Genomic DNA, 15,018 nt, shown 5'->3' on the forward strand with positions numbered 1-15,018 from the left:
CCCCATCGAATTCTGCAGATTATGCAGATCGCGCATGTCACGCGATCGCGTCGTCCACGCTACCGCGTCACTGCGAATTGCGCTCCTTCGCGCGGTCGCGTGAGCCATGTGACCGCGTCACTTCTCGCTGGTTATCTTCTCAAATTCTTGTGTTCCTTCCATTTTTTGCTAGCTTCCTTTCCAATCTCCAACTCATTCATGCCCTATAAAGTCTGAAACACTTAACACACAGATCACAGCGTCGAATGGAATAAAGGAGAATTAAAAATAAATAATTAAAGTCTCTAGGAAGCAATTTTCAAACATGTACTGAATTTAGGAAGGAAATCTAAATGCATGCTAAATTGATGAATAAGTGGGTAAGGATCATGACAAAACCACACAATTAAACACAATATAAACTAAATAGTGGTTTATCAACCTCCCCACACTTAAACATTAGCATGTCCTCATGCTAAATTGAAGGAGACAAGGAAATAAGTATGAACATGCAGAAACTCATGAAACCGATAAAAGTGCAAGAAGATAGCTTATGAAAGCAGGAAACATGAGAATTCAAGCATTGAACCCTCACTGATAATGTATGCTCTAATCTCTAGTCATGTTTTCCAGCTTTTGTTTTTCTCTTAACCAATCAACAACAGTTAATATACCAATGCAAACATCATGAGGTCTTTTCAGGGTTGTAATGGGGCCAACGTGCAGGTAAGGATATACATATGGCTAAGTGAGCTTTATAAATTGAATCTTTAATTAACCTAAGCTCTCACCTAATATACATATATTCTATATACTTTTAAATTCATGCTTAGCTACCCATAATTCCCTTTTTCAACCCATACTCATGTTTCAACTTTGTGTTTTAATTCTATCATATGTGCATTGATCTTTGAATTCTGAATTTAACATTGGGGTAATTTTGTCCCCTTATTTCTTGATTTTTTTTATGGAATACATAAAGCTTATCAATGCACATAGATTTTTCATTCTTATATTTTCACATGAGTAGGTATCCAAATTCCCTTTAAATTTTCATGACATATTCCTTCAACAACTTTTGTTCCCATAATTTCCCATACTTAACTAACACACACAATTCTATCTTAAGCTAACCAAAGATTCAATTTGGGATATATAATTGTTTTTTTCGGCTTAAGGTTAGTAATGTGGTAAAATATCGAACAAATGGGAATTAAAGGCTCAAAGTGGTTAACAAAGGTAATTGAGAATGGTAGGCTTGATTTGGATAAGTGAGTTTAAACAAATAATGGCCTCAATCATGTGCAAGTATGTAAATATAATAAATATTGGACATATAAGATAAAACAAAATATAGATTACAATCATAGAGAAGTAAACACACAAGAATAAAATGATTATGGTTAAATAATGTAACCATACATAAAGGCTCAAATCTTTCATAGGTTGTGTGTTCTTTAGCTCAAACATCATGTTCCAAATACAACTCAAGCAGATTTATCATAACAATTTTGAAAAATTAGTGAAATTTTGTTCCAAAGATAGATTTTTAAAAGAAACTTATTGTCTTTTCAATCAAGTAGAACATGCATGCAACTATTCTAACCTATGCAATTTATTCTATTCTATAAAAGAAAGAAAATCTAACTAAAATATCCTAATTATTGGTGCCAGAGAAGAGAATTTACCTCCGGAAGTTAGGTACTGACCGACCTCCCCACACTTAAGGCTTTGCACCGTCCTCGGTGCCATCTGTCAGGAATAGGGGTGGGCTGGTAGCAGTATCTCCACAGTCGGGACCATCATGGCTCCTGGTGCTGGTAAAAGAAGTGGAGTCCGGAGTGTCTGAATCCTTGAATTTGCCCATGATCAGCTCCTTGAGGTATGTGAATCGGCGCTTGTTACGGCGCTCTCTCATCTTAGCTTTCTGTTCATGCCAATCCAACTTTTCAAGTAACTGTTGGAGCAATTTCTCAGTGGTAGATGCTTGTGGTGTTGAAGAAGGAATATCTTCAACTGGCTCAGTAGGCTGGCTTGTAGTGGCTGCTGAAAGTCTGAGGTATTTCCCGTTAGGGACATATTGATCATCCCGTGGAAGCATGGCTGTGGTGTCCCCAGCTCTGTAGGAGACTCCGGCTACTGAGACAAGATCTGAGACCAGGGCGGGAAAAGGTAGGTTGCCTGCGATTTGTACGTGTTCCATAGCATTCCGGATATGTCTTGAGAGATTCAGAGGTTGGTCTGTAAGGATGCACCATAGTAGAACAGCCATGTCTGCAGTGAAGGAGGACTCATGAGTTCTTGGAAAGACGTAATGGGACATGATCTGTTCCCATAGGCGGGCCTCCAAGGTAAGTGCGGAAGCCAAGATTCCCTTAGGGCGGGTACGGTGGTATCCGTAGATCCAACGGCTGCCAGGTAAAGCGATGACTCCGAAAACGGAGTCCCAATCAAATTGGTATCTCTGGCGCTGAAGGGTGGCTTCTTGAGAAGCGTCCATTCCTGCTGGAATAGGGGGAAGACTCAGAGCTTGCTGAATGGCCTCCTCTGTGATGGGGACTTGCTTATGCCGGACATAAACAGACTGCAGGGTCGGTATGTAGAAGTTGGAGTAGAACTCAACTACCCAAGAGAGATTGACCTGCCTCGGCTGTCTCTGTAAGAAACCCCATTGTCTTCGCTCAATTTGCGGCTCAACAAAGGCGGCAATATTGGACGGGAGGATAAGAAGGTATTCATTGTTATAGTTCCTTTCTGCTAGGATAGGGAACATCTGCTCACAGTAGCGATTGGGAAATCGTGCAGTGTCCTTTGCTGGAAAGGCTTTCTCCTTGTCGTCCACCTTTATTATCCTCTTAACTCTTTTTGTTGAGGGCTTGACTGCGGTTGAAGAAGGCTCTGCCACTAATGCTCTTTTAGTTCCTCTTCTTGCTGGTGGTTTGGAAGTAGCTTTCTCTTTTCCTTTCTTGGTGGCCATCCTGAAAGAAGGAAAGAGAAAGGAAATTAAATTCAAAGAGATAAAGCAAGGAAGAGGGTATTGTAAGTGATAGTCAATGCACAATAAAGATAAATGGCATTAACACATGGTCCGGATTACATTTGAAAAGCTCATCAATGGAAATATAGCAAGTGCATGTAGGACAATGGAATGCAAGAGGTTTATTGGCATGCAGGCAAAGGCATGAGTAGCATATATCAAACATTCAATGAACAGTTTAGATTATCATTTGTAACAAACTATCACGTTTGTATTGACAATTAAATCTAATTAATAAAATAATAATGGAAAGTTGTGAAAAGCAAGCATTGAATAGTATAGCAACATAGAGAAGTGCATAATGCCACATGAGCTTTTTCACAAACATATAGCATGCATGGTGAATAGGGTATAGAAAATATGAAGATAAACATGCAAGCAATCCCTTAAATAATTGTCAAACAATTTGCAATCATCCACATGCATATAATGGGGGATGATGACTCAAAAGGTTTCTAACACCATGTAAAAGGAAAAGAAGAAGAAGAAAAATAAAAGTTTGAAAAGAAAAAAGAAAAGAAAAAGAAAATAATAATATATATACATAATAGAATAAGAATGATAGAAAAGAGAAGAAGGAAGAAGAAGGTAAAACCTTGTTAATAGAGGAGAGAGAGAGAGAGTGAGAGGTGAGATAGAAAGGGGAAGGGGGAAAAGAAGAAAGAAGGAGGGAAAAGAAAAATTAGGATTTGGAGGAAATAAAGATAAGATAATTTGGCAATTGGGGTTTAGCTGTGCGGCGCATGCGACGCGGCCGCCTGGGGCACGCGTTCGCGTGGGGATGCGTCAGGGAAGGGGACGCAATCGCGTCGGTCACGCGGTCGCGTGACCTGTGTTGCGCCGCTGGCGCGAGTGCAGCCTCGCTCCAGCACAACTCTCTGTTCGATTCATTTTAATTGCCAAAATTGGGTGACGCGATCGCGTGGGTCACGCGATCGCATGAGTGTGCGTTATAAAATAGGGGACGCGGCCGCGTCAGCGATGCGGTCGCATGACAGGGATTGTGCTTTCAACACCAATTCAGCACCACTCTCGCGCAATATAGCGTTGTGCACCCTTTTACGTCGAAAATGCAGGGCACGCGGCCACGTGGGACACGCGGTCGCGTGGGAGGCCATGATTCCTATTCGACGCGGACGCGTCAGCGATGCGGTCGCATGGGGTAACTTGTGCCATTGGCACTACTCCAGCGCTCCTCCTGCGTAACTTTCTGTTCATTTTTGTTTTTCTGTACTCCCCATGCCACGCGGGCGCGTCGCTGATGCGATCGCGTCGCGCGGCGAAATTTTTTTTTTTTTAGGGAAATATATGTAATTGAAAGAGTACGAAAGCACTAATAAAGAGAAGAGTTATTAAAGAAGAAAAACTAAGAGTGAAGAAAAGAACGATCATACCGCGGTGGCTTGTCTCCCACCAAGCACTTTGCTTTTACGTCCGTAAGTTGGATGCTCCAATAGCTCAATCTGCTGCGATGTTGGGATCTTCCAGGCGGAAGATCTCAAGCTCCTTATTTTTCTGCACTTTCTCACCACGGTATAGCTTCAGGCGCTGTCCATTAACCTTAATAAGTTCAGAGCTTGAAGGATGGCTTAGGTGATGGACTCTGTACGGTTCAGCCTTCTCTACTCTGTATGGACCTTCCCAGTTTGATCTCAACTTACCGGGCATGAGCCTCAGTCGAGATTTGTAAAGGAGAACAAAATCTCCAGGTTGGAACTCTCTCTTCTTGATGTTTTGATCATGCACAGCTTTCATCTTTTCCTTGTATATTTTGGAGTTCTCATAAGCTTCCAGGCGAAGGTTCTCCAGTTCCTGCAGTTGCAACTTTCTTTCAGCTCCAGCATTCTCAATTCCCATGTTGCACTCCTTAACTGCCCAGAAGGCTCTGTGTTCTATTTCAACTGGGAGATGGCAAGCTTTTCCATAAACCAAGTGGAAGGGACTCATCCCAATGGGTGTCTTGTATGCTGTTCTGCATGCCCACAGTGCATCTTGTAGTCTGGTGCTCCAGTCTTTTCTATGAGGCTTTACTATCTTTTGCAAGATACGCTTAATTTCTCTGTTTGACACCTCGGCTTGCCCATTAGTTTGGGGATGGTAAGCTGTTGCAACTTTATGGATTATCCCATGCTTCTTCATCAAGCCTGTTAGTCTCCTGTTACAAAAATGGGTGCCTTGATCGCTCACGATCGCTCGTGGTGATCCAAAGCGGCATATAATATGGTTTCTCACAAAGGAAACAACAGTGTTAGCATCATTAGTGCGGGTAGGAATTGCTTCCACCCATTTGGAAACATAATCCACAGCTAAAAATATATAAAAATATCCACTAGAATTTGGAAATGGACCCATGAAGTCAATGCCCATACATCAAAAATTTCACAGAAAAGCATATATTGTTGAGGCATCTCATCCCTCCTGGATATGTTACCAAATTTCTGGCATGGGTGACAAGATTTACAAAACTCAGCGGCATCTCTAAAAAGAGTAGGCCACCAGAATCTGCAGTCTAAGATCTTTCTAGCTGTTCTTTGAGGGCCAAAGTGTCCTCCACTCTCAGATGAGTGACAGGCCTCTAAAATGGACTGGAATTCTGATTGAGGTACACAACGTCTAATTATCTGGTCAGCGCCACATCTCCATAAATATGGGTCATCCCATATATAATATTTAGACTCGCTTTTCAGCTTGTCTCTTTGATGTTTAGAAAAATGTGGAGGAAATGTGCGGCTAACTAAATAATTAGCAATAGGTGCATACTAAGGGACTACCTCAGATACTGCTTGCAGGTTGTCAAAAGGAAAATTATCATCTATAGGAGTAGAATCATCCTTAATATGTTCAAGGCGACTCAAGTGGTCTACTACTAAATTTTGATTACCACTCCTATCCTTTATTTCTAAATCAAATTCTTGTAACAGCAGTATCCAACGTATAAGTCTTGGTTTGGATTCCTTTTTAGCTAATAAATACTTTAGAGCTGCATGGTTCGAATACACTACTACTCTAGTACCAAGTAAATAAGCTCGGAATTTATCCAGAGCGAAAACAATAGCAAGTAGCTCTTTCTCAGTAGTAGTATAATTGGACTGGGCAGTGTCTAAAGTCTTAGACGCATAAGCAATAACAAAAGGGTCCTTACCTTCACGCTGAGCCAGCGCTGCTCCTACTGCATGGTTGGAAGCATCGCACATGATTTCAAATGGCTGGCTCCAGTCGGGTCCTCTCACAATTGGGGCTTGAGTTAGAGCAGTCTTCAGCCTATCAAATGCTTGTTTGCAATCTTCACTGAACTCGAACTCAATGTCCTTCTGCAGTAATCTGGATAAGGGAAGCGCCACCTTACTAAAGTCTTTAATAAATCTCCTGTAGAAACCTGCATGGCCAAGGAACGAACGGACTTTCCTCACAGAAGAGGGGTAAGGTAAACTAGAAATAACATTCACCTTTGCTGGCTCTACAGAAATGCCATTATTAGATACCACATGTCCTAATACAATTCCTTGCTTTACCATAAAGTGGCATTTTTCGAAATTCAGTACAAGGTTTGTATTAACACATCTATATAATACTCTAGATAATCCATCTAAGCAAAGGTTAAAAGAATCACCATAAACACTAAAATCGTCCATAAAAACTTCCATACAGTCCTCAATAAGATCAGAGAAAAGACTCATCATGCACCTTTGGAAGGTGGCTGGTGCATTGCACAAGCCAAAGGGCATTCTCTTATAAGCATAAGTCCCAAAAGGACATGTAAAAGTAGTCTTTTCCTGATCCTCAGGAGCTATATGAATCTAGAAATAACCTGTGTAACCATCTAGAAAGCAATAATGTGATTTATCTGACAGGCGATCCAGCATTTGATCAATGAATGGGAGTGGGTAGTGATCCTTACGGGTAGCTTGGTTGAGACGCCTGTAATCAATGCAGACTCTCCAAGCATTCTGAACTCTAGTTGCTATGAGCTCTCCATGCTCATTCTTCACTGTAGTGACTCCAGATTTCTTGGGCACCACTTGTACTGGACTTACCCATTCACTGTCTGAAATGGGATATATGATACCTGCTTCCAATAGTCTGGTCACTTCCTTTTTGACAACTTCCAAGATGGTGGGATTCAATCTTCTTTGTGGTTGACGGACCGGTCTTTCTCCTTCTTCTAAAAATATTCTGTGCTCGCATACTTGAGGGTTAATTCCCACTATGTCTGCCAAACTCCACCCAATTGCCTTCTTATGCTTTCTCGGTACATCAAGTAACTGCTCTTCTTGTTGAGAAGTCAGTTCGCTTGCAATAATAACCGGAAGCTTCTGCTCATCCTCAAGATAAGCATATTTGAGATGTGGAGGGAGAGGTTTCAATTCTAACTTTTGATCATGGGCAGGCTCTGGATTATCTGGGGCTTGCGAAAATGGTGAAGTGTCCTCATTGTCAGTTAAGAGGGTCCCCACACTCGGACCTTATCCAGTGTGCCTCTCTTCAAACTCTTCTTTTTGGACTTTAGCCACACTTTCATCTATGACATCACACTGGAAGATAGAACGATCTTCTGGGGGGTTGTTAATGACTCCATTCAGATTGAAGATCACTATGCGGCCATCTATTTCAAAGGAGTATGTTCCTGAAAAAGCATCCAATTTGAATTTTGATGTCTTCAGGAATGGTCTTCCAAGTAAGATTGATGATGGCTTATCTGAATCATTATGGGGCATCTCCAAGATATAAAAATCAGTGGGAAATGTGAGCCCTTTAATGTTCACCAAAACATCTTCAGTAACTCCAGCCACTGTAATAATGCTTTTATCTGCTAACACAAAACGAGCTGCCGACCTTTTTAAGGGAGGGAGCCTTAAAACATCATATATAGACAAAGGCATTATACTGACACATGCTCCTAAATCACACATGTAATCATAAATTACTACACCACCAATAGTACAACTAACTATGCAAGGACCTGGATCACTACATTTTTCAGGTAATCCTCCCATTAAAGCAGATATAGAACTACCTAAAGGAATAGTTTCTAATTCATTAAATTTAACAGTGCGGTCTTTATTTCAAAATCCATAGCTACCGTTGGATGATGCGCTTGAAACGGTTGCATTGTAAAATCAGGAGCTCCTTCCTCCTGAATGGTAACTCTTCTAGCTGCCATGTTTTCTGCACGTAAAACAACCGAATCAGTAGAACGGGGGCTGGTTTCTTCCTCATATTCACTTTCAGATCCGCCCTCAGAGCGGACTAACCTACGCTATTCTCGCCTTATTCGTGAAATAGTCCTTTCAATTTCAAGATCGAATATTAGCAAGCGCGGATTAGGAAGTGAACGCGTCATTTGACAGAAGAAACATGCAGCTCATAGTAGCAAAATTAAATAAAATGCAAATAAATAAATTCTAATTAATAAAATTAGCACTCTATTGCAAATCCCCGGCAACGGCACCAAAAATTGATGGGAAGCAGAAGCTGGTGAATTAAAAATTTATTAAAATGGTTACATTGCATGTATAGTTCTTAACTCACTGAGAATCTGCTTATCAATTTAGAAATATGTCACAGAGAGTTTAAATTAAAATTACTGGGAGTTTTAAGTCCTAGGTCGTCTCCCAACGAGTTGCAGAAAAGTGTGCTGTTTTATTAATCAGATGTTCCAAGAAGTTGAGCTAAGTAAATTGGAATTTAAATTGAGGATTTTTAAATAATATAAATAAAAGCCTTGACTGGGAATTGATTGGTTAGAATCTCTATCATTGATGGTGTGATTGTAAGATTAATTTATAATTAATGGTTGTTCTGTTTGGTTATCCTTTACTAGGTAAGGGAAAGTCAAACAAGTGGGAATGCCAGATCTGTTCACAAGTTGCAACCCACTTAGTTCAAAGGGATTGGCGTCGGTGACAGGATAGCAATCCAACATTTAACCCAATTACAAATTTTCTTTCATTCCTTCCAACTCAAGAGTTCCTTTTAATCAACTCCACATCAAGTAAGGAAACTACTCACGCATTGTAAATAAAGAATCCATAGCGCATGAAAGGGAATTAAAAGAAGACATGATTATTGGAATTGAAATTGAATTAAAAAGAAATAATCCTTGCATTAAATAATCATAAAAGTATCTGAATGACAAAATTGAACATAACAAAGAACATGAAAGAATAGAACCAAGTTAAGAGAACAAACTAGAATGATGATGTCTTGATGAGGAAATAACTCTTCTCACTGTTCCAATGCTAAGACCAATTGAAAATTAAAATTCTAAAAACTAGAGAGAAAAACCTAAGAGAGTGAAAAACTATATCTAAAACTGCTGAATGAATGTGTCCCTTGTTTTTGCATATTCTCTGACTCTAGTCTGCTATTCTGGGCCGAAAACTGGGCCGAAATAAGGTCCAAAATCGCCCCCATCGAATTCTGCAGATTATGCAGATCGCGCATGTCACGCGATCGCGTCGTCCATGCGGACGCGTCGCTTGTGCTTTTTCCTCTCCACGCGTTCGTGTCGTCCACGCTACCGCGTCGCTTGTGCTTTCCAATCCGCGCGGTCGCGCAAGCCATATGGCCGCGTCACTGCGAATTGCGCTCCTTCGCGCGGTCGCGTGAGCCATGCGACCGCGTCACTTCTCGCTGGTTATCTCCTCAAATTCTTGTGTTCCTTCCATTTTTTGCTAGCTTCCTTTCCAATCTCCAACTCATTCATGCCCTATAAAGTCTGAAACACTTAACACACAGATCACGGCGTCGAATGGAATAAAGGAGAATTAAAAATAAATAATTAAAGTCTCTAGGAAGCAATTTTCAAACATGTACTGAATTTAGGAAGGAAATCTAAATGCATGCTAAATTGATGAATAATTGGGTAAGGATCATGACAAAACCACACAATATAAACTATAAAATAGTGGTTTATCAGTGACTTTACTGCACCTAATTCCAATTTACATGGAAGAAGCATCTCCATCCCTACCATTGGAGCAAACAATTTTGAGCTTAAACCTCAACTAGTTTCTCTGATGCAACAAAACTGCAAGTTTCATGGACTTCCATCTGAAGATCCCTTTCAGTTCTTAACTGAATTCTTGCAGATTTGTGATACTGTTAAGACTAATGGAGTAGATCCTGAAGTCTACAGGCTCATGCTTTTCCCTTTTGCTGTAAGAGACAGAGCTAGAATTTGGTTGGACTCTCAACCTAAGGATAGCCTGAACTCTTGGGATAAGCTGGTCAAGGCTTTCTTAGCCAAGTTCTTCCCTCCTCAAAAGCTGAGTAAGCTTAGAGTGGATGTTCAAACCTTCAGACAGAAAGAAGGTGAATCCATCTATGAAGCGTGGGAGAGATACAAGGAACTGACCAAAAAGTGTCCTTCTGACATGCTTTCAGAATGGACCATCCTGGATATATTCTATGATACTCTGTCTGAATTAGCTAAGATATCATTGGATACTTCTGCAGGTGGATCCATTCACCTAAAGAAAACGTCTACAGAAGCTCAAGAACTCATTGACATGGTTGCTAACAACCAGTTCATGTATACTTCTGAGAGGAATCTTGTGAGTAATGGGACACCTCAGAAGAAGGGAGTTCTTGAAATTGATATTCTGAATGCTATATTGGCTCAGAATAAAATATTGACTCAGCAAGTCAATATGATTTCTCAGAGTCTGAATGGAATGCAAGCTGCATCCAACAGTACTCAAGAGGCATCTTCTGAAGAAGAAGCTTATGATCCTGAGAACCCTGCAATAGCAGAGGTAAATTACATGGGTGAACCATATGGAAACACCTATAATCCCTCATGGAGAAATCACCCAAATCTCTCATGGAAGGATCAACAAAAGCCTCAACAAGGCTTTAATAATGGTGGAAGAAACAGGTTTAGCAATAGCAAGCCTTTTCCATCATCCACTCAGCAACAGACAGAGAATTCTGAGCAGAATCTATCTAGCTTAGCAAATTTAGTCTCTGATCTATCTAAGGCCACTGTGAGTTTCATGAATGAAACAAGGTCTTCCATTAGAAATTTGGAGGCACAAGTGGGCCAGCTGAGTAAGAAGATCACTGAAACCCCTCCTAGTACTCTCCCAAGCAATACAGAAGAAAATCCAAAAGGAGAGTGCAAGGCCATTGAATTGACCATCATGGCCGAACCCACAAGAGAGGAGGAGGACGTGAATCCCAGTGAGGAGGACCTCCTGGGACGTCCAGTGATCAATAAGGAGTTTCCCTCTGAGGAACCAAAGGAATCTGAGACTCATCTAGAGACTATAGAGATTCCATTAAACCTCCTTATGCCCTTCATGAGCTCTGATGAGTATTCTTCTTCTAAAGAGAATGAGGATGTTACTGAAGAGCAAGTTGCCAAGTTCCTTGGTGCAATCATGAAGCTGAATGCCAATTTATTTGGTAATGAGACTTGGAGAGATGAACCTCTCCTATTCACCAATGAACTAAATGCATTGGATCAACTGAGATTGCCTCAGAAGAAACAGGATCTTGGAAAGTTCCTGATACCTTGTACCATAGGCACCATGACCTTTGAGAAGGCTCTATGTGACCTGGAGTCAGGAATAAACCTTATGCCACTCTCTGTAATGGAGAAACTAGGAATCTTTGAGGTACAAGCTGCTAAAATCTCATTAGAGATGGCAGACAATTCCAGAAAATAGGCTTATGGATAAGTAGAGGACATATTAGTAAAGGTTGAAGGCCTTTACATCCCTGCTGATTTCATAATCCTAGATACTGGGAAGGATGAGAATGAATCCATCATCCTTGGAAGACCCTTCCTAGCCACAGCAAGAGCTGTGATTGATGTTGACAGAGGTGAACTAGTCCTTCAAGTGAATGAGGACTCCCTTGTGTTTCAAACTCAAGATTATCCTTCTGTAAACATGGAAAAGAGGCACAGTAAGCTTCTCTCAAAACAGAGTCAACCAGAGCCCCCATAGTCAAACTCTAAGTTTGGTGTTGGGAGGCCACAACCAAACTCTAAGTTTGGTGTTGAACTCCCATATCCAAACTCTAAGTTTGGTGTTGGGCAGTCTCAACAATGCTCTGAACATCTGTGAGGCTCCATGAGAGCCCACTGTCAAGCTATTGACATTAAAGAAGTGCTTGTTGGGAGGCAACCCAATCTTTATTTATCTAATTTATTTTCATTCTTGTTGTTCTTTCATGTTTTATTAGGTTCATGATCATGTGGAGTCAAAAATAAATAGAAAAATTGAAAACAGAATCAAAAACAGCAGAAGAAAAATCACACCCTGGAGGAGGATCTTACTGGCATTTAAACGTCAGTAAGGAGCATCTGGCTGGCGTTCAACGCCAGAACAGAGCATGTTTCTGGCGTTGAACGCCAGAAACAAGCAGCATCCTGGCGTTCAGACGCCAGAAATGCACAGTGAGGAAAGCTGGCGCTGAACGCCAGAAACAAGCATCTGGCTGGCGTTCAACGCCAGAAATATGCTGCATCTGGGCGCTGAACGCCCAGAACAAGCATCAATTCGGCGTTTAAACGCCAGAATTGTATGCAAAGGCGTTTTACATGCCTAATGGGTGCAGGGATGTAAATCCTTGACACCTCAGGATATGTGAATCTCACAGGATCCCCACCCACCTCACCCTCTCTCTCTCTCCATTCATGGTCATCCCTTCTGTTTTCCATTCACCACTCACATCCATACACACATCCATCCATCTCCTCCATATCTTCTTCTTCTTCTTCTTCTATTCTTTCTTCTTTTGCTCGAGGGCGAGTAACATTCTAAGTTTGGTGTGGTAAAAGCATAAGCTTTTTGTTTTTCCATTACCATTGATGGCACCTAAGACCGGAGAAACCTCTAGAAAAGGGGAAGGGAAGAAAAAGGCTTCCACCTCCGAGTCATTGGAGATGGAAAGATTCATCTCGAGGGTATATAGCTCAGTGGTAGAACATGTGGCTACAAATCAAGAGATCCCTGAGATACCTCAGGGGATGCACTTCCCTCCACATAATTATTGGAAGAAACTGAGGATAGGAATACCAAAAATCACTAGGGATCAAGCCACAAAGGCAAGGAAGAGACATAGAAGAGCTCAAGGACATCATTGGTTCCTCAAGAAGGAAACACCACCATCACTAAGGTGGACTCATTCCTTGTTCTTACTTTCTCTGTTTTTCGTTTTCTTTATGTTAAATGCTTATCTATGTTTATATCTTATTACATGATCATTAGTATTTAGTAACTATGTCTTAAAGTTATGAATGTCCTATGAATCCATCACCTCTCTTAAATGAAAAATGTTTTAATTCAAAAGAACAAAAAGTACATGAGTTTCGAATTTATCTTTGAACTTAGTTTAATTATATTGATGTGGAGACAATACTTTTTGTTTTCAGAATGAATGCTTGAACAGTGCATATATCTTTTGAAGTTGTTGTTTAAGAATGTTAAATATGTTGACTCTTGAAAGAATGATGACAAGGAGACATGTTATTTGATAATCTAAAAAATCATAAAAATGATTCTTGAAGCAAGAAAAAGCAGTGAATACAAAAGCTTGCAAAAAAAAAAATAGCGAAAAAAAAGAGAGAAAAAGCAAGCAGAAAAAGCCAAAAGCTCTTAAAACCAAAAGGCAAGAGCAAAAAGCCAATAACCCTTAAAACCAAAAGGCAAGGGTAATAAAAAGGATCCCAAGGCTTTGAGCATCAGTGGATAGGAGGGCCTAAAGGAATAAAATCCTAGCCTAAGCGGCTAAACCAAGCTGTCCCTAACCATGTGCTTGTGGCGTGAAGGTGTCAAGTGAAAACTTGAGACTGAGCGGTTAAAGTCAAGGTCCAAAGCAAAAATAGAGTGTGCTTAAGAACCCTGGACACCTCTAATTGGGGACTTTAGCAAAGCTGAGTCACAATCTGAAAAGGTTCACCCAGTTATATGTCTGTGGAATTTATGTATCCGGTGGTAATACTGGAAAACAAAGTGCTTAGGGCCACGGCCAAGACTCATAAAGTAGCTGTGTTCAAGAATCAACATACTGAACTAGGAGAATCAATAACACTATCTGAACTCTGAGTTCCTATAGATGCCAATCATTCTGAACCTCAATGGATAAAGTGAGATGCCAAAACTATTCAAGAGGCAAAAAGCTACAAGTCCCGCTCATCTGATTGGAGCTATGTTTCATTGATAGTTTGGAATTTATAGTATATTCTCTTCTTTTTATCCTATTTGATTTTCAGTTGCTTGGGGACAAGCAACAATTTAAGTTTGGTGTTGTGATGAGTGGATAATTTATACGCTTTTTGGCATGGTTTTTAGTATGTTTTTAGTAGAATCTAGTTACTTTTATGGATATTTTTATTATTTTTTATGTTAAATTCACATTTCTGGACTTTACTATGAGTTTGTGTGTTTTTCTTTGATTTCAGGTATTTTCTGGCTGAAATTGAGGGACTTGAGCAAAAATCAGATTCAGAGGTTGAAGAAGGACTGCTGATGCTGTTGGATTCTGACCTCCCTGCACTCAAAGTGGATTTTCTGGAGCTACAAAACTCAAAATGGCGTGCTTTCAATTGCGTTGGAAAGTAGACATCCAGGGCTTTCCAGCAATATATAATAGTCTATACTTTGGTCGAGTTTAGACGACACAAAAGGGCGTTGAACGCCAGTTCTACGCTGTAGTCTGGAGTTAAACGCCAGAAACACGTCACGAACCAGAGTTGAACGCCAAAAACACGTTACAACTTGGCGTTCAACTCCAGAAGAAGCCTTTACACGTGCAACATTAAAGCTCAGCCCAAGCACACACCAAGTGGGCCCCAGAAGTGGATTTATGCATCAATTACTTACTTCTGTAAACCCTAGTAGCTAGTTTAGTATAAATAGGACTTTTTACAATTGTATTAGACATCCTGGATTGTATTTTTGATCCTGTGATCACGTTTTGGGGGCTGGCCTCTCGGCCATGCCTGAACCTTTCACTTATGTATTTTCAACGGTAGAGTTTCTACACTCCAT

The 15,018-nt window shown here is 40.6% G+C and overlaps 1 non-coding gene across 1 annotated transcript; it reads right to left on the minus strand.

Annotated features, from left to right (window-relative positions):
- Positions 1-10,290: 10,290 nt before the first annotated feature.
- LOC148545987 (small nucleolar RNA R71) lies at positions 10,291-10,398 on the minus strand. Its single transcript, XR_015901105.1, has one exon. It is a non-coding gene; the product is annotated as a small nucleolar RNA R71 (small nucleolar RNA).
- Between the last annotated feature and the right edge of the window lie 4,620 nt (positions 10,399-15,018).

The sequence above is a fragment of the Arachis ipaensis genome, chromosome B9 (assembly GCF_059453495.1).
Source record: "Arachis ipaensis isolate K30076 ecotype BB chromosome B9, ASM5945349v1, whole genome shotgun sequence".
Classification (NCBI taxonomy): Eukaryota; Viridiplantae; Streptophyta; class Magnoliopsida; order Fabales; family Fabaceae; genus Arachis; species Arachis ipaensis.